The 19,928-nt window shown below is 30.2% G+C and overlaps 1 long non-coding RNA gene across 1 annotated transcript; it reads left to right on the top strand.

Annotated features, from left to right (window-relative positions):
• The first annotated feature begins 628 nt into the window (after positions 1-628).
• On the top strand, positions 629-6,200 carry LOC149987849 (uncharacterized). The gene is made up of 2 exons (XR_016506357.1): positions 629-2,032; positions 2,259-6,200. It is a non-coding gene; the product is annotated as an uncharacterized LOC149987849 (long non-coding RNA).
• Positions 6,201-19,928: the final 13,728 nt, after the last annotated feature.

Raw genomic sequence — 19,928 nt, 5'->3', positions numbered from 1 at the left:
TACTATTTGATAAGGAGGTTGCCCAAACACAATTATTAACCCGACCTCAATCAATGCCCTTGCAATTCTGCTATCACACCCCCCCCCCTTCCCTTCCCTCCCTCCCTCCCTGTGCCTTTATTTGGCCCTCTGCTTGCTGAGTGCCGTGCCTGGTGCCCTTGTGATTAAGTCAAGCTGCGTCGCTGCAATTGAGGCTGGAGCCCAGTTCTCATCCCCCCCCCCCTCCATCTGTGAGTGCTTGCTTGCTTGTGACCGTATGTGAGCTCATTTCCCATGGAAACGGGAAGTAAGGGGGGGTGGGCAAAAAAAAAGACTTCTGCTGCTGCTGCAGCAACTGATCTGTTTCAATCAATTCAATCATCATAAGTGTTAAAATAATTTTTGAAATCAAAACCCAAACAAAACAAAATATAACTTTTTTTGCAGAACTGAGAACAGCAGAGTTCATAAAAAAGCTTGGATGACACATGGTTCACTGATATTCAAACCAAGGTCAATACAATAAACAAAGCAACATGCTGAAGAGTGTGAATTTGGGAAGTCAAGAGAGACAAATCAGATAACCACAAGTTTGAACTGTTTTTTGCATTTTAAGGCCCTGGTTTGACAGGCATGGATTTTAATGTTCAACAAGGCTCGTTTTTCGAAAAAACTCATTTGGGCTTTGGATTGTTTATGTATGACAATAAACTATTTTATGTTCTTTTGAATGCCATTGAAACTATTGTTGTTATGGTCACCAGCTTGGATGTTATTTTAGTTGTGTATTTAGATGTTGACAAGTGAGGCTCTTCAAGAATGCAAGAGAAAAGCATCAAATTAGTTGGATCATTCCTGCTGGCTGCATTAGCTTTATATTTTTACCACTTCTATGTTACTTCTTTGGTGATTTATCTTTAAATCTATTTGTTTTTAATATTCTGAATTTACTTAAAGGGCTTCGTCCATGTCTATGCTCATTGTCAAAATTTTAAATGCTACTTTTTGAAAAAAACAAAATAAACATGTAGATTGGGTTTTTTAAGCATTTTTATACTAAAATTATAGTTACTAAGAAAACAAAGTGTCTAAAAATCAGCTGGGTTGCCTCCAACAAAAACAACTACTGTGCTATACTCTTTATGGTTATTGAAATTTTAGGCAAACAACCCATAGAAGGAGAAATGCACAAAGGGCCACTTGAACCTCAAATCTTGTTGTAGTTTCAAAAAAAAGTCAGTATGTACATTTGAGAAACCATGATTGACTTGCAACTTACAATCTTGCAAAAAGCCATCAATTCTAAAAGAGTGTGAAACACGTATATCCTCAACCTCCTTCAACAAAATGAAAAGAAAAGAAACAATACCCATTAAAAATTACCGAAATACATATTTTTTAAAAAATTAAAAAATGTATAAAAAAACTGGAAAAGAGAGATAAAGGTTTATCCTCAACAACCAATGTGGAAGCATTTCACACAGTGGATTTCCACATCTGTATTATTTTGGTTCAGAATTGTGGTCTAAAGTGTAACTTAACCATAGAGAAGTATTGACACCCTGATGTACAAAGACAAAACCCTAATCTCTACTCACTCATTGTACAATTCCGTGTAGTTTTTTTTATTTCCTTTTTTCCTTTTAACCAATGGTGTTGTTGCATATGGAATTTGCTTTGCTTCCCACATGACCTTTGAATCTGGAACCAGCAATCACAGAGCATGCCTAAAAGGTGGCTTGTTGCTTTAAAGACATGATCCCAGATATGATATTAACTTGGAGGCTACTGTCAAAGGCCAAAGCCCAATTGCTATTTTATTTTATCATTTTTATTTTTATTTTCCATGGTGCATTGATGGCAGCCTTGAGTTAGTACTGAGACCTTTTGGCCTTTTGATGATTCAGCAATTTGGAGCACTCATCCTCTTCATTGAGTTATTTATAAAAAAAAAACCTGGTGCCATGTCTCTGAATGACTCACCTCATAAATGCACCACAGCAGCAATTTCTCTGTTGTCTTCACTTTGAAATTGTTAACAAATGTAAAAAATGTAAGAATTTAAAATGGGTCCCTCTTGTAAAAACCATATTTGTTTGAAACAAGCATAGAAACAACTAATAGATTTGTTGATGGGCTATTGAATGGACTTCAAAAAAACACAATTTTTAAATAATATGCACACATGGGATGCTTTCATTGAGAAAAAACAGATTCTGCATAGTGTGGGCTGTGCTACATAGATGACGCTTTTCTATCAATGCTTTCCAATGCAACAGATTTTCATCAAGGAAGCAAATAGAGGGGAAATTAATCAAATTCCATAGGCATTAAGTTTCTACACAAGAAGATGCCAAGTGAATAGAATATACACAAATAGACCACATGGAAGGTATCCTTTTATTTGGACATCTTGGACATCAGTCCAGTTCCATGCATGGACAGATTTTAGCAAGTCATGAGGAACTTTTGTATTGAATTGAGAATAATTTAAGTATGTGTTTAAAAATTTGGGAGGATTTGGTGCAGCTTTAGGAATTGATTAGAAGGCCTCACATAGATTTGTGGATTCAAAAGGCTTATTGATGATTCAAAGCAGTATCTGAATTGATTGCATTTGGAATTTAAACAAAAAGGTGAAGATGGATAGAAGATAAATGAAACTGTGGAGCCATCCCAAAGATCAGATTTTTACTGTAACATTTTACGATAAATCATCTCAGATGTTATTTTATTTTTGTTAAACGTACAATCCTCTACAACTGAAATTCACTGTGGATCATAATTTCTCTATAAAACAACATATTCATATTAATAGAAAATCATAAAACAAACAAAAAAAATCACGGCATTTGAGATGATGCTTTGTTCCAGAACAAAAAAGCATGTATGAAGTATTTGACAAAATAGGATAGTAATGCTAAACCAGGTCTCTCTGCATATGGCATAATGCACATCAATAATAATAATCATCCCTAATTAGGGCTGAGGGCAGCATCTGCTTTTCTTTTTAAGGGTTTCGAATTTATTACAGGTTGACTTGTATACAAAGATAGGAAAGGAACAACAACTCCTTTGGTATCAAAAAGTGAATAAGATCCATAATGTTTCCAAATCGAAAGACTCTCTCTGCAGAGGTAAATGAACTTGTGAGCTTTTTCGTTAAAAGCATGCCCCATTTATTACCATCTCATGTGTTAAAAAAAGAAGAAAGAGAAAAGTCCACAATATGAAACTCCACACACACTCTCAAATATAGAAGTAGTACTGTAAGTAATGGCCCAATTCATTCATTCATTCACTCTCTCACTCACTCACTCACTCACTTTTCCTATTGAAAGCCTTTTGGCTCTGGATCCATGAAAGTTGGAACAATAAAAACATCCTCTGGGTTCCCCTACAAAAATCAAGCATACGGATGAATGTCGTTCCATTTCCACGTGGATGTAAAACGAAGTGGATGTACAGATGTGTCTTGGTGGTTGCTCCAGTTCGAAATTTTCAAACCTGCTGGAAACTAGTGACTGTCCCCTCCCTCCCTCACTTCCCACACTCTCCACACACAACTCAGCCCAGCCAACACTTTAGACCACAATGGGCTGAAGCGGAGGAGCAGGTATTTATGAGGGTTGTTGAGCCAAGCTGGAAATCCAAGCGGGCAGTCCAAGCTGGCAACCCACCCCCTTCACTCTTCTGAAGTTGTGGCTCCACTATCTCATGCTGTGGAATGAGAACAATGGCAACCCCCAAAGGCCCTTTTTCACTGTGTGTTACTGCCTGAACAAGGCTCTTCACAAGTCAGATTCTAACATCTCCTACAGTGAAATGAAAAATGGTTTTATAAAGTGTGTATGGTGTGCACAGCACAAGACACTGGATAAGGTTCTAATGTTGATTGACTGTGTTGCTTGAATCCAGCAGCAAGCTCCCTCTTGCTTGCAGCTCTTCTGGTCTGGAATTGTAATTAATTCCCCCAAAAAAGCAAGTGGGCTTAAGATGTTTGCTGTTGCTACATTATTAGTGTAGCATTCTCCTTTTTTTCTTACCCAAGTTACCCACCAAGGCTGTGAGTATAATGTTGTATTTTTTGAATTTTGATTTCCCACTTCAACTTAAGCATGCAACTATTTGTTTGTATGTGTACGTGTATGCTTATATATACATACATACATTTGTGTGTGTGTGTGTGTGTGTTGGCCACTGCCTCTATATTTTAAGCGACAGAACTGGAGTTGTCGTCCTGAGGTTTCGAAAGAATATGTGAAAATGTGTATATAGCACATTGTCTACAACTAAGCCCATAATCATCAATTGGAATCTTTGAATCCGAGAATCATTCCTAAATGCAAAATGGGATGCTGCTTTGGATCCAACCCATTGTTGGTTTGATTCCATATTTAAACAGAATATGAAAGTGAATACTTGGATGAGGAGCATTGAACAAAATCACCTAAATAAAAACTTAATAAATGAACGTAACGAGAAGAAAAATACTACAGCAGATGCAGAAGTAGAAGAAGTGGAAAATGAAATTTTATGGCTTAAAAACTGTGCTGAGCAATGGAAGTGAAAAACCTTGCAATTTTTTAGATTTTTCGTAAGTTTTTTTTTTGTTTTGTTTTTTTTTACCACTTCACTAACTTTCGTGCAGTGGATGAAGAATGGTTCAAAGGGAGGGGAACAGGTGTAGTTTCCCTGCAGTGGTAAGATGAGGCTCATCCATCCAGGGTGCAGCAATAAATGATAGGTGGCGGTGGCTTTGTGTGTGTGTTGGCACCTTCATGAAGTGCTGCTGGGTCAATGAAATATGCTCTCGGCTGTGCAATGGCAAAGAATCTGTCTCGAGCTTCTAAAAAAGCATGGGAGAAGATTGCATTGGTTGAATTGCCCCACATCCAATGGAAGATGACCCAACACATACATACATACATATATATATATACAGATGTGTGTGTGTGTGTGAGTACAGACACACACACACACACATATCAATGGAGAATCACCCATATTACATACATGTTATAAGTTGCACAACATGACATTTGTGGGTCTATGTATTCTATGCTCATTAACACTTCAAGTTTTATATTTGTGTATGTAGATATGAATTGTTGATGGTTGAAATTTAAAAAGCAACCATGAGTGTTAATATCAATCCCTAGTGAGAAATGCATTGTTATGCTGAATACAACTATTATCCCATAACAGCTGGTTAATCCATATAGGTGTTCTGTTTTTCTTTGATCTGTTCCTACATTAGAAAAAAAATAAAAAGTAAATGTTATTTTGTAGTATTTGTTGCATTTCCAAATAATGGAGCAATGTATCCTGATTTTGGGGTATGTTTTCTTACTGCAAAAAAATGTTCTCTTGATATTATTATGTTTAGAAATTTTATTTTTGTTATGTTATTTTCTTTTTCTTTTTCTTTTTCTTTCTTCTTATTGTTTGGGCTCCCTTCTTTGATAGTGAGACCCACTTCCATTAAGTATTCTCATGAGAATCTTGTAATGTGGTTTGGGACCAAATTGAAAGCATGGGGGTACCACTTGTGCCTGGCTGGCCTCATATTTGGAAAGGACAACTCATTGCTTTCACAAACAAATGCAGTTGTGGCCCCCCTCATTAATTCCACAAAATTGACTGCACTCCACCTCCCCTCTCTTCAGGCACCAAGAGCAGGAAGAGGAAGCATTTTGACAGGACACTGTGCATCCAGCACCAAAAGTTACACAACCCATACTAAAACACTTCCAAAAGCAAAATAAATAATAAAAAAACATAAAAACAAACTGAAGGTAAAAACAAACTTTCTGCAGATGGTTTCAAGAGGGTCAAGCACGAATGAGTGCTGACATCACAGTGAGCTCAGACAACTGAAAAATATTCAAAAAACCAATTCCTTTTTTTTCAGTTGATAGTGGGGAAAACATCAACCATTACGAGTTTTGTACATGTAAAATTGCTGACACATTGGAACCTTGCACTTGTGTGTAGCCCTCCAACTGGCCAACCCTTTCACAGCCAATCCCTCAAGCTCCAGACAGTAAGTAGAATGAAACTGCTTGGCTTGAGTTGTGGGTCCTGACAAAGCACTGAAGTTTCAACAAAGCCCCAGGTATTTATTAAAACCCCAAGTCCTAACCCTAATTTGCTCTCTTGGGTGGGGATGGGTTTTCAGCTCCAGGCCTTTAAGAGGAGGAGGAGACCTTTTGGTTGACCTTGGCCCCGCCCCTCCCAACCTTCAATAACATTTTATTTATTTATTTATTTTGCTTGCTTGCTTTGCTTTGTTTTGGGGTTGGTTCTGTCGTCATAGATCAAAATCCAAGGGTGTCAGATGCCCTTTTGCATGCATTCTGTTGTGGATTCATAAGTGGGAATTGGGAAACCCTATTTAGGGTTCATGTGGTGGTGATGATCAAAATTACTCCCCCTCTTTTAATGCCCCTCCATTTAATGGGTTTGGAGGTTCAAGCCCCTACATTATAAATGTGTGTCAGATTGGTGTGATGCATTGATTTTTATTTGCTTCTCATACTTTTTTGTTTGTTGTCTTCCAATGAAGAAAGTAGACTTTTACTGTGACAATGGGGTTTTAAAACATGTTATACATATAACATGTTTTTGTTACCTATAATTAAAATATCATTAATAATGGTATACTATATTAATTTATTAATAAGCAAGTTAAAATCAGAAACCTAGACATTATTCTGCCTGCTTGAAGACACATAGCATTCTCCCTAACATTGAATACTGCATGGCATGTTATTCTAAATTGTTTATGTTCCTCATATTTTATTTCCATGTTATCCCAATCTGCAGATCCCCACAAGCCACACTTGGATATGATCATGTCATTAACAAATACCATTAAGTCTTTTTTCTTTTCTCTCTCTTATTTTTTTTATTAATTTGAACACATAAATGGATACACCAGTAATGTCCACAATCAAATAAATTTGCAAGGAAGAAAATTGAAAAATGACATGATTTCTAAGCCAATGCTTGATGCAATAGGGGAAAACTCCAACTTTCTTCTTTTTCTTCTCATCACTACATTCATTCTTATTGATATGATATCTATAATTAAACAAAAGACAAAGGGGCTCGACAGACAAAGTAAGAGGGCTAATTAAATATAGCAAGAGAGTAACATACCTTCAGCATCCAGTGTCACCAAGCCAGGAATAATATTCCCTCTAATTTAAGAAACCAAGTTCATTGGAGATTGGAAAATGATATCTTTATGTACATAACACACACCAAAGTAAAGAATTTTTTCATGTTAGGCCACGGAATTAAATGCTCATACTTTAAATGGGTAGTGAAGCCAAAGCATCCAAGGCAAAGGCTATGGCTAATCCTCCTTGAAGTAGCAAGCCCTCTTGCAACCCTGAGCCCCTCTCATTCCCTTTATTATCATCCCAATTAAGGGAATTAATAGATCTCACATTATGCTTACTTTGTCTTACTATTGTCACCCTAAGTGAGATGCCCTTTGGTTCTGGGCAATCCCCATTCCAAAGGCAAAATTGACCTTCATTTCGTAGCCTTCCCATCTGATGTTTGTTGAAGAATAAGACTCAACTCATGTTTGCTTCTCATTGCTCTATATTTAAGCAATTTTTTACTTTTGAAGGAAAACAACAAATTCCACTAGAAATGACTTTGTTTCATGTGGGAGTATCTTTCTCATGAGGGCCATATTTAGAGGGAGTGTTATGTGGAAGAGCACACTCTGGCTACCCACAAAAGTGTTGGGCTAGCCTTCAACTTTTCCTTTTCTTTCTAGCCTCCTTTTCTTTTTCTCTTTTCCTCATCTAGCATTGGGTATTCTAGGCTTGGCTTATGCAATACCATGCTTTCTGGCTCCAGTGCCAACTAGTTGCCCATGTGATCCCCACACAAACAGGGCTCCAGATTTGGAACTTTTGGAACATTATTTTCAAATTTTGTAAAATTACTCTAAAGTTGAGGAAAAAACCGAAAGCCAAAGAGGAGCATTGTGATTTTCAGAAACCTCTGTTCACATTGTCCATTTAAAGGGGAGAATTCCCCCACCCAATCACTGTCTAAAGGCGATTTTGAAACCCCCATTTAGCTTTTTGGGCTCTATCCTTTTCCCAAATGGGAACCCTAATTTCCAGTGGGGGGGGGAACCAACTTATTAAATGAGGTTTAAAGCACAAAGTTCCATTGTCAACCCATCCCATGGGAAGAGCTTAATGGGGTTCATTTAGATGATGTGCTAATCATACAATCTCCAAGCTTCTTAAAACCCACTACATGCCAACAACAGTTCAGGACTTTTGCCTTCAGTTTTTATGTGTAATGCATGTGTGTGAGAGAGAGAGAGTATGTGTGTTTAATCTGCTATTGTGGTGAATGAGTTAAATGGATGTATAGAATATGAACTCACCAGATTTGAGGAGAGCATATATTATCCATGTGCACACTCCAAATAGATACTTTGGATAGGATCTTTGAATTCTCCAAAATAGCCTTAGTTTAAATTTAGGGATACTTGTGCACTGATTACCCTCATTGGTCTGTAAAGCCTTGTTTCTCTGAAATGGATAGGCCTACTATTTTATTAATGAAATTGAATCCCACACACTGCTTTTCACTTCATTTTCCCCTTTGAACATCATAAACAAATCTCATCATCAAATGTATAGAAGATTTAAATGGGAGGCTATTTTATTGCCAAATTATGGTTCAGAGCTACCATCAAAGTTGTGTAATATTGTTACAATTCCCAAAAGGAGCCATCAACTCAGCCCAAGAAATATTTCCCATGTTACAGAAGAACGAATAGGTTTGAACTTTGCTTTACTAGTTGTGGAAGTAGTTTCCTTTCTTCATTAGATTATTGTCACAAATAAGAAAAATACAAAATAAAATAATTTATGTGTGTGTGTGTGTATATATATATATATATATATATATAAATATATGGGTGCTTCACAAACTTAAGGGATCCAAAGCCATGAAGATATTAGATGGAAATAGCAGTGGTGTTGAAATGGTACACATAGGTACCTGAAGTAGGGCACTAGCCTCACAATTGTAGTAGCGTGTGGTTTTATAATGCCTTTCCCACAAAGTAATGTGGGTGGTACACAAATCTATTTGAGGGTTGTACTAAAGTTAGCTGATCTACAATGTATAGTGGAGCTACCACATGGGAATATTTGGATGTTGATGATGCACCCAAGGAATCAAATTGATGTTGCCTTCAAATAGTAAATAGAATATGAATGGAGAAGGGAAGAAATGTAAAGGAGCCCCCTTAGTTTTAAGAAGGATTTATGTATTATAAGCAATTGTTTAAAACTGTTGGATCCTCAAAGTTGAATCTGGGTGATACTCATACTGATATTAAATAATATGTTGTTATGGATGGAAGAAGCTTTTAGTTGAGGGAATCATATCTACGTGGACGAATTGAAGAAAATAGCTGAAAAATTGTTACTAGCTATAGTGGCATCTTTGGTGTTCAAATTTGCTTCATGGTTTAATCCATCTCGATTGTGACAAATGAACTGCATGAATATGCATTTTTTTTTTTATTTTCTTTAATTGGAAAGTATCAAATTTTATGTGTATTGATGACAAATAAGATTAAATTTTGTTGCATCTGATCATAAGTTGCCATTAGAAAATCAACCGATTTGAGTGTCAAGGAAGTGCTAACAATTGCAAATTCTGTAAGTGAACAAGGTGTGCACTATGAACTATGAACTGAAAGTTTATAGTAAATTTTAAATGGTTTAAAAGGTATGATTGACTCATATATATATATATATATATATATATAGTGACATCAAAGAGTCAAACAACATTTCCTAAATTCAAGATCCAATAATATGGCTTTTGAATTGTGAAGTATATCATATAGAAAATGTCATCAAACTTTACAGAAATAAATAATGTTTAAATTTTCTAATAAAGTTTATAAACTGAAATAAAAATGTGAAATTAGTAAAGACAGAATATTACGTATTAAAGAGAGGAATTTCTTCTAAAATACAATAAGAAAAGTACCATTAAAATTCGGACAATATTGGTTAAGATTTTGTTTTTAATTCTTTGATTCTTTCTTTATTTTTATCGCTGTATTTTATTCAAAGATATAAAACTTTTGTTACTATAAAAAAATCAGTTATTAAATCAAAAATTCTGTTAAGAAACTCTCCAGATACATACTAATATCAATTCTAGAGAAAAGAAGCAATACATTGATAGAACACATTTCTATTATTATATTGCAAGCACAATTAATTTTGATGTTTCTGATAATTTTATCACTAAATGTTTAATTGCACATAACATTACATATATCACTACTTTGTCAAATTTGTTGTAAGTAAATTGATAATCATAATTAATGTGTTTTGGTCAACAACATTGTTTGAAATGTTCTGCAACCACAATACACTTTTGGTTGGTACCTGTGGTAAATACCTTTTCTTCTTTATCAAATTTAACAAATTCGATAAGTTTGCAAAAGGTAGCTTTTAAATTGATGTCTTCAATTATTATTGTTTTTATATGTTTTTCTCAGATGGTCAATTTTGCTATTTTCTAATATCTGTTGTTATTACATGGGATGTCTAAAAGTTGATGAAATATAAGTGTAGATAATATCAAGTTTTTAAGATTTGTTCTTAGTTGTTCACTAAAATTTCAATTTAGATAAAAATGGATTCATAATTTTCATTTTAAAAAAAATCTTCACAAAAAACTTGGGTGTCTCTCTCTCTCTCTCTTTGGCCATGGAGGTATTTAATCACTGTTTTTTTTTAAGTGCATCATAATATTCAATAGAAAAGCAAACCCAATCAATGTATCTAACATTGCATACATCAAGTATCCTAAGGCTGCTTTGAATTGTGAATTGAACCCTTGGAACTATTTATTTTTAATCTTCACTGATTTGATGGTCACAAAAATAGGTGTTTTTAGTAGTTTTGATTTTTTGTTAGAAAGTGTTTGGATAACTTTTGAATGTGCTTCCATTCATTTACAGGAATATTGTATGATTACTCAAAGTTAAAAGTGAAATTTGTTGAGTTTATACATTTCAAATGCCTCCTTAACTTTTGCATTGTCATTCTATATAACTTGTGTGGCTTATTAAAGAAATCCTTTGTGAATAAAACCATAATAATTAAGTACTAGTTTGCTTGCAAAACACAGTTGAAGTTTTCATCATTATTAACATCTGTTAATTAAAAAATTGATGATGCTTTTAATTTTTTTGCTTACATATATATATATATATATATATATGTATTGTACATAATTCCTTAAGTTGGTCTGAATATACATAAATTATGAACTACAAAACATATGGACGTTTTTGTGTAAAAAACCATTTGAAAATGTCTTTGTTAGTTTTTTCAAAAAGAATTAAATTGAAATACTCTTGCAAAATTAAGTATATATATAAATATATACTTAAAAAATAATTTTCTAATTCCAGTGTCTGATGTTAATGCATATGCTAGAAAAAATACGTTCCTATATTTTTTTAATAAGTTTTTGCTATTTTACTTAAAATGTCATTATAAATTTCTAAAAATATAATTATAAATTGAAAAAAAACCAAATGATATTAAAAATGTTAAGAAAAAATTACAGTATCTAGAACATTCATATAAAGCTGGACATTTTTAAAACCTCAAATCATGTTGAACTGATGAATAATGTGATATATTCCTGGTCCAGTACTTGCTATGGTAAACTCACGCAGCTAATGCCATGAAGTAAATCATTGTTCAAATGCAAAGTCAATATATTAAATTGATATAAAAAAACAAAAATAAAAATTATAATGTTTCAATATCACACCAAGAAGAAGATTCTTCTACACTGCCAAGTTTAGAACAATATGATAAAGTTGCACAAATTTGATGTCAAGTCTACAAACCATTTGAAATGTTTGGATGCAGTTTAAATAGACATTATAAAACTAAGTGCAAAGACTTAAATAGGCAAAGATGTACAATTTCAATAAATTCATTTAGAAGGTGTCTATCACAATTGAAAACCAACTTATTGTAAACGGAAGTGCATACCTTGTATCAGTTCCAAGTTATGAGTTGCAATTTTTTTGCATTATATATATATATATATATATTGGATGCAACTTTTATATTTTATATTCATGTTTTAGATATCATCATAAAAAAAAAAAAAAAAAAACATATTTATGTACCTGAATTTAGCTACTAATTGATCTAAATAATATAAATTTATTTTATAAAATTGAAAAGATTAATAAATAATTAATTTATATATTTCAAATTAAAATTTTGAATGAAGACTTCATTCAAGGGTGGTTAAATATTTGTTAAAGTGTATTTTGAAATCATTAAATGTAACAATTGTATAAATATTATATATGAAATTTAATTTCTCTATGCATTTTATTAAAGCTACAAAAGACACCAAATTTTAACATAGTAATAATATAAGAATGTCTTTCTAGCTTGTAATTTTACAAGTAAAATGTAAAAAAATTGAATTATCATATATATATATATATATATATATATATATCTTATTTTATATATACTTTCAATTGGCTAATATACATTTCTTTTTAAAATTATTTATTCAACCATTCATTATTATGTGTATTTTATATATGACCAATTATATCATCATTAGTTTTGGCTTTCTTTTTTAATATTTAAAATCTTATTTATCAATAAAATAGAAAGATTGAAGTAATAGATCTTTTCTTGATAAATATTTTTTAGAATTCAATAAATATTTTTGGTTAAAAGTGTAAAATAATTATTTCAATTGCCATCTAATGTTTTTTTTGGTTTAAAATTACTTTAATTTATGATGTTAATAGTATATGAAAAATTATACTTTATACCTTAAATATATATTTTTCCCATATATTTATTATATCATTTAAAATAATTTTTTCTTCTAATTGATGTTTATATATATATATATATATATATATATTTGGAGAGAGAATTGTTGACTCTATATCTCTAATTGATATTGCTAGGTCTGACATGACCTCTTTGTAGACAACTAACTAATAACATACTTCTTTTTTTGTGCAATTTTTTCTTTCATTGCTTTAAGAAAGGGTGGTGGTTGAAAGGGGGACATTGAATATTTCATAAAAAAACTAGTTGTGAGCTATCTTCTTAAAAAAATTGAATATCTGCCTAATTAGTTTTTTATTTTGAAATTCAAATATTCTTTTATGTAAGTGCCGAAAATAAAGAAAATTAATTTTTGATTTATTCTAATTTTGGGTCAACATTGGAGTTAAATATTTGATTGCCAAATATGCCCTACATGTAGAAGTACACTGTTTAGTCAATTTAAGCCATATAGAAGTCATGAAATCATATAGAAGTCAATTTAAGTAGTGATATAAATTAGAAATGTAGCATAAACAATTGGCTCTCTTTCTCACTTTATATATATATGCATTTATACATAAATAAATTTTATCCACAAGCTCAAATTGACCTATAATATTTGACTTAATTTTATAATTTTAAATTAAGTTACCTATCATTTTAATTCTTTTGTGATATTATTTTATCCTCAATTCATATATTACATTATAAGTTAAGATAAAAGTAGCTTCTGTCTCCAAATTTTATTATTTTTATTATTTATATATTTATAATTTTAGCTTTAAATATCTAACTAATGAATTTAAAATTTTAGTATTTTTTAGATTTAAATAATTTATTAAAAAAGTTGTATATTTTTTAAAATATTATTATTAAAATTTAAAATATAAAATAAATATTTATGAACTTACTTTTTAGTTGTCATTGTTGCTTGTAGCTCTTCTCAAGTACATTCTTAGTACCGAGTTAATTTAAATTTGTTATATTTTAGGTCTAAAATTACATTAAGCCAAAAAAACTTTTGAAAATGTGATTGTCATTTTGATTTTTTTATATAATTTATTTACTTTTATAAAATAAATAAAATCTAAATATTACTAAAAGATTATAAAACTTGTTTTATATATTTTTGTTAATTTTACTATTTCAAGAGTAACCAAATGAAGGATAAATTTTTTTTCTTATTGGAAAAGAAATACCAAAGTTGAGAATTTAACTAAACAAACAGGTTGGAAATAATTATACTATCTTAAGATTAGTTGATAAAAAAGCCTTGTAGTTTCTACAAATGCAATAGAAAATAATGTTTTATGAAGTTTTATTCAAGGCATATTTATATTTTTTAGAACAAAATGTATATGAGTAAGTCCATATTAAACTTTATGTAAAAGTTAATCATTGCAAATATAGCTTTAAAGTATAAGAAGGTTAATATTAAAGTTTATTGGTTCAAAAGAAAATATTAAAACTTCTAAATAATTAGATTATTAGAAAATTTTCTATATATATATATATATATATATATATATGTAAGCATATTTTTATTTTTAATTTATATTTTTATAAATTTTTATAAAAATATCTTAGAACTTCTAATCTCTACCATCTTTAGATGCAAACAAATAAGTCATAATTGAATATATTTTGTAAATATTGGTAATAACTAAGGTATTGATCTGTACAATAATAATAATAATAATAATAATAAATTATATTTGATAGATATATACAAAATACTTAAAATAAATGTTAATTTAATTATAAAATAAACCAAAAAAACTCTTCAAATACCAGAAGTATAAATACAAGTTTTTAACTCAAATTCATATCATAGAATTTACAATATATAATTTATGTAAAATTTATTTTTTTTTAAAGGAGAATAATAATCATGAATAGTCTTAATTTTTTTAATTATTAAGTGATAATTATAATTGTTTTATAATTTAAATTTATTTCTTTCATTTAAGGTAATACTTGGTTTTAAAATCAGATTTTAAATTATTTAATTATAAATTTATAATACATAATAATTTAAGAGTAAATTAATGATATCAAATCAAAATCTAAATGCATGAAAAATGTCTTGTGACTAATTTTTACTTTAAAAAGTTAAAGATCTCCACAAAGATGTCTTATGGTTGGAATTTTCTAATATTGTAGGTATTTTAATTGCAAAGTGAGATAAAGGGTAAAAATACTTTAATATGTTTATTTTCCATATTTTGCCCAATTGTTATGCAACTTTTGTGGACATATCTGTATATATATATATATATATATATATATAATTTTAATGCATACTATATATGGTGGAATAGACCACTTTGCTAATTACTATAAGATGTAATCATAGATTACATTTTAAACGTTTCAGATGCGACAAAAAATATTTTTTTATGCACAATTTTATAATACATGTTTAAAGTGATGATGATACCATTATATACCATTATTGTTACTTTGGTAGGGATATGATGGCATTTTAGTTCTCACCTTGTAAATTGTACCTTGGCATAAGTGTTGCCTTAATAATGTCTTATGTCTTATTAACTTCAAATTTACTCTGCATATCACAATATTTTGTTTGTTTAATATGTATCTTCATAAAAAAACATAACACTATTGATGTTAATACAAATGAGGTCCCATGTTATATATTTTTATTAATTTAAGATGGTTTTGAATCAAGAAGTCTGTCCAATACTAAATTATTGCTAATTCATTAAGACAATTGCTCATAAATTTTATACTCAATAGTTCTAAATGTTTAAAGAGAGTTTTGTTAAAAAAATATTACATAATAATTTTAAAAAATCAAGAAAATAAAACTTGCAATTTTTTTTTATGATTCAATAGTATTAATAAGTGCAATTAACTCAAATATAAAATTATGTATATATATGTATATTTTTTTTAAATAGTATTTTTATTATTACTAGTAATATTTCGTATTTATTAAAAATATATTTTATAATATGATTAACTATTATCTATTTTTATCCTACATACAAAAATAAAAATATAATATTAATCACATAGACTTTTATTTTTGATTTTAATAAATAAAATCTCACTTTTTTATTTTTTTATAATTTAAAATTATAGATAATAAAAATTGAAATTAATAAAAAAATATTTTTAGAATCTTGCAATAAAATAATTAATCATTTAATGTCCTTAAATTAATTTCATAAACTAAAAAATAAACTTCAAATTTTAAAACTATAATAACTAGCAATATTATTCTAATTTAAAATTTATAAATAAAAACTTCTATGTAGAATCATTCAACTATGAAAAAATAAAGAGAAAGTGTATTGCTAAGATAGAAGTTTTATGAAGCAAATACAAAAGAATTTTCTACCCTACTATCAAGGATTGAAGAGGATAAATGCTTAAAATGAACTTCTACTTCTACTCCTTATATAACACAAGTCCATGGTCTAACTATATAGACTTTCTAGCGTAAATACACATACCTAGCCTAATCAATAATGTCTAATTAACATGTGGACACTTGTCTTATTAGACCGTATGATGGCTTGGTAGGCTATAGCAGCTAAATGGTATTACCACCAATAAATGGTGGTTACAACTTATTAATCAATAAAGTAGTGTCAACTACCCATTCTACTTTATGTCTAATAGGAATTACTTACTCTATTAACACTCCTACTTTATGACATATTAGACTAACTTAATTTGATGATGCCCATCATCTCCTTGAATTTAAAATGTTTCTCACAAGTTAGATCTTTGGTCAAAATATCTGCAACCATGTCTTGAGTCTCGCAAAAAACTAAGTTGATGTTGCTACTTTCAATCTTCTCACAAACAAAGTAATGCTGAATTTCAATATGCTTAGTACTAGCATAGATTATAGGATACTTTGAAAGAAAAATGCAACTTTGATTATCATTGAAAATAGTCAAAAGACCATCTTGTGAAAACCCAATGTCTTTAAAAAATCTTTAAAGCCAAACTGCTTCTTTTGTAGCATGTATAGCTGCCATACACTCTACTTTGGTAGTTGATAATGTGATTATTATTTGCTTCTTGCTATTTCAACTAATTGCACCATCAACCAACAAGAATGTATAACTAGTGGTCGAACGTCATGTATTAATATCTCTTACATAGTCTGCATTACAGTAACCAATCATTTACAAACTCAAAGAGCTTCCACTATATTATAACACATGATCTGATGTGCCTTGAAGATATTGCAAAATGTGTTCTATTGCTATTCAATATTGTGGACTAAGATTTGCCATGTATTGGCTAACAACTTCTACTAGACATAAAATATTGGTTTGAGTGCCTATTATTACATAAACTAAACTGTCCATTGTATTTTTGTATAGAATCTCCTTCATTGATTCAACCTCCTTAGGAATGTGTGGACTCATGTCTATTAACAATTTACTATTAGAATCCAATGGTGTAGTCAAAGATTTACAATCTTTCATGCCAAAGCTTTTAAAGATATTTTCTACATACTTTTACTAACTCAGGTAGATTTTATGAATCTTTCAATTCTTCATAATCTACACATCTAAAATATAGTGGATTTCTTTTAAATCCTTCATTTTAAACATCTCAGCTAAATTTTTCTTTATTTCTAAGAGAAGTTCTCTGTTATTGGAAAAAAATATCAAATCATCTATATAGAGTGCAATGATGATGAAGAATCCATTAGTTATCTACAACACATAAATGTTAGGATTATCATGGCTTCTTTATAAACTTTATGAAACAAAATAATCATCTATCTTCTTGCATCATGCCCTAGGAGATTGTTTGAGTCCATAGAAAGTTTTAAAGAGTTTATACACTAATCATTCTTCATCCTCTGATATATAGTCTTCTAAATGGTCTATATATATCTCCTCTTCAAGATCTCCATTCAAAAATGCTATCTTGACATCCATTTAATGAACTTCCAAATCTTCAATTATAGCTAGTACAAAAATAGTACAAATTGAGGTCATTTTTATAATTGAAGCAAAAGTCTTATTGGAATAAATACCTTCTTTTTGAGCATAACCTTTTGTAATGATTCTTGCCTTGTAGTGCTCCACTGAATCATTTACATTATATTTGATCTTAAAAATCTATTTTCAATCAATTAGTTTTTTATTTGCTAATAATGGTGTCAAAATCCAAGTCTTGTTGTCAATGAGATTTTAGTACTTTGAATCCATTACTTCTTTCCACTTCCAAATATCATTCCTTTCCATAGTTTCAGTGATAGTAGTTAATTCTTCAGTGCTTGTATGAAAAGCATGTGCCATACATACTAAGGATATGAATAATTTAGAAGGAATCCAAGTCAATGTTGATTCATCAGCTACTTATTGTGCCAAAAGTCAAGCTCTTGCATACATCATTATAGGTGAAGGTGGAGGTGGAGGTGGAATTGGAGGTAGATTTAAAGATGTACATTGTTGTTCAAGTATTCAAGCTTATATTTGAATATCTCCAATAGATGATGAATGTCCTTTACAAGTATCTAAATCTTCTATTGTATCTCTTGTGTCACTTTTTGAATTTGATGAACATTTCATAGGCTCAATTTTAATTCTTGTTTTTTGAGGTTTATCAATAGAAACCTCCAAAGTCTCTTTGATTTACTTAGAGTCTTCACACTTAATAAACTTAACATCATAATTCTTAATTATGGAGCTATTTTTAACATCATACAAATAATAGTACTTAGTATAGTCTAAAAATATAGTCCAAAATTCCTTAATATAGTCAAAAATATATATTTTTTACTTTTGAGGTCAAGTTTTGTACATTTTTTATCTGAAATATGGACATAGGCATTACATCTAAAGACATGAAGGTGTTGTACTAAAGGTTTTATACCTGACCAAATTTCTTTGGATATTTTTCTATCTACAATTGTAATAGGAGCTAAATTAAGGACATATATTGCAATATTAATGGATTTTGCATACCATGCATTTGAAAGTTGTTTATACTATAATATGCACCTCGCATTCTCAAATAATGTTTGATTCTTCCATTCTATAATTCCATTTTATTAAGGCATATAAGGTGTTGAAAATAGTCTTTCAATGCCATGTTGCTCACAAAATTGTTTGAAGGCCTTCGATGTATACTCTCTACCATTTTCACTATGCACATTTTGAATCTCTAAGCCCATTTGTTTCTCAACTAGAGCCTTAAAAATCCTAAAGTTATCCAAGACTTCAAACTTTTGTTTCATAAAATATATAAAAGTTTTTCTTGAAAAATCATCAATAAAACTAACAAATTATTTTGCTTCTCCATGAGATGTTATCTTCATAGGACCATTTACATCAAAATGTATCAATTTCAAGAGTTTTGTTGCATGAGTACCATATTTGGTTGAAAAAACATCATAATATTATTTTTTTATAAATGTATTGTTAGCAAAATTCTAACTTTGTGTCCTTGCTTATGTTCAAATGAGTGACCATATCACCTGCTTGTAGTTTCTTTAAGCCCAAAATGCAAAGATGACGATATTGTTGATACCAAAGATCAATCTTATTCAAAGTTTGTTTTGTCTCAGCAATTAAAGAAGTCTTTTTATCTTCATCTAAAGATCCCAATAGCTTCTACAAGCTACTATGTCTAACATCTTTGATGGTTGTATTGTCTCATTTCATGAGACATGTATTAGCATTAAAATTGACTATATAACCTTAATTTGTTATTTTGCTAACAAAAAGCAAATTCTTAGCCAATCATTTAATATATAAGATATCATGTACATCCTTGCAAATTTTTTTGAAATTAAAAAGAGATCTTATTCTCCCTTTTGATGGCAAATCCAGTATTATTGCCTAAATAGACTTTAGAGCCTTGTGGTAGATTTTCATAACTTAAAAACCAACTTCAATTTCTTGTCATATCTTGAGAAGTACCAAAATTGAAGTACCATTTTTAGTCACTTATAGTGATAGATAACACAACTACAGAGATAAATTCATCATCGTTTCAATTTTTCTTGTCTATTGTATTAGCCTGTTCTTTTTGATTTTT

This window comes from Physcomitrium patens, chromosome 14 (assembly GCF_059467195.1).
Source record: "Physcomitrium patens ecotype Gransden chromosome 14, ASM5946719v1, whole genome shotgun sequence".
Lineage (NCBI taxonomy): Eukaryota > Viridiplantae > Streptophyta > Bryopsida > Funariales > Funariaceae > Physcomitrium > Physcomitrium patens.
Note: the sequence above shows the minus strand (reverse complement) of the source record. Positions and strands in the feature narration are given on the sequence as shown.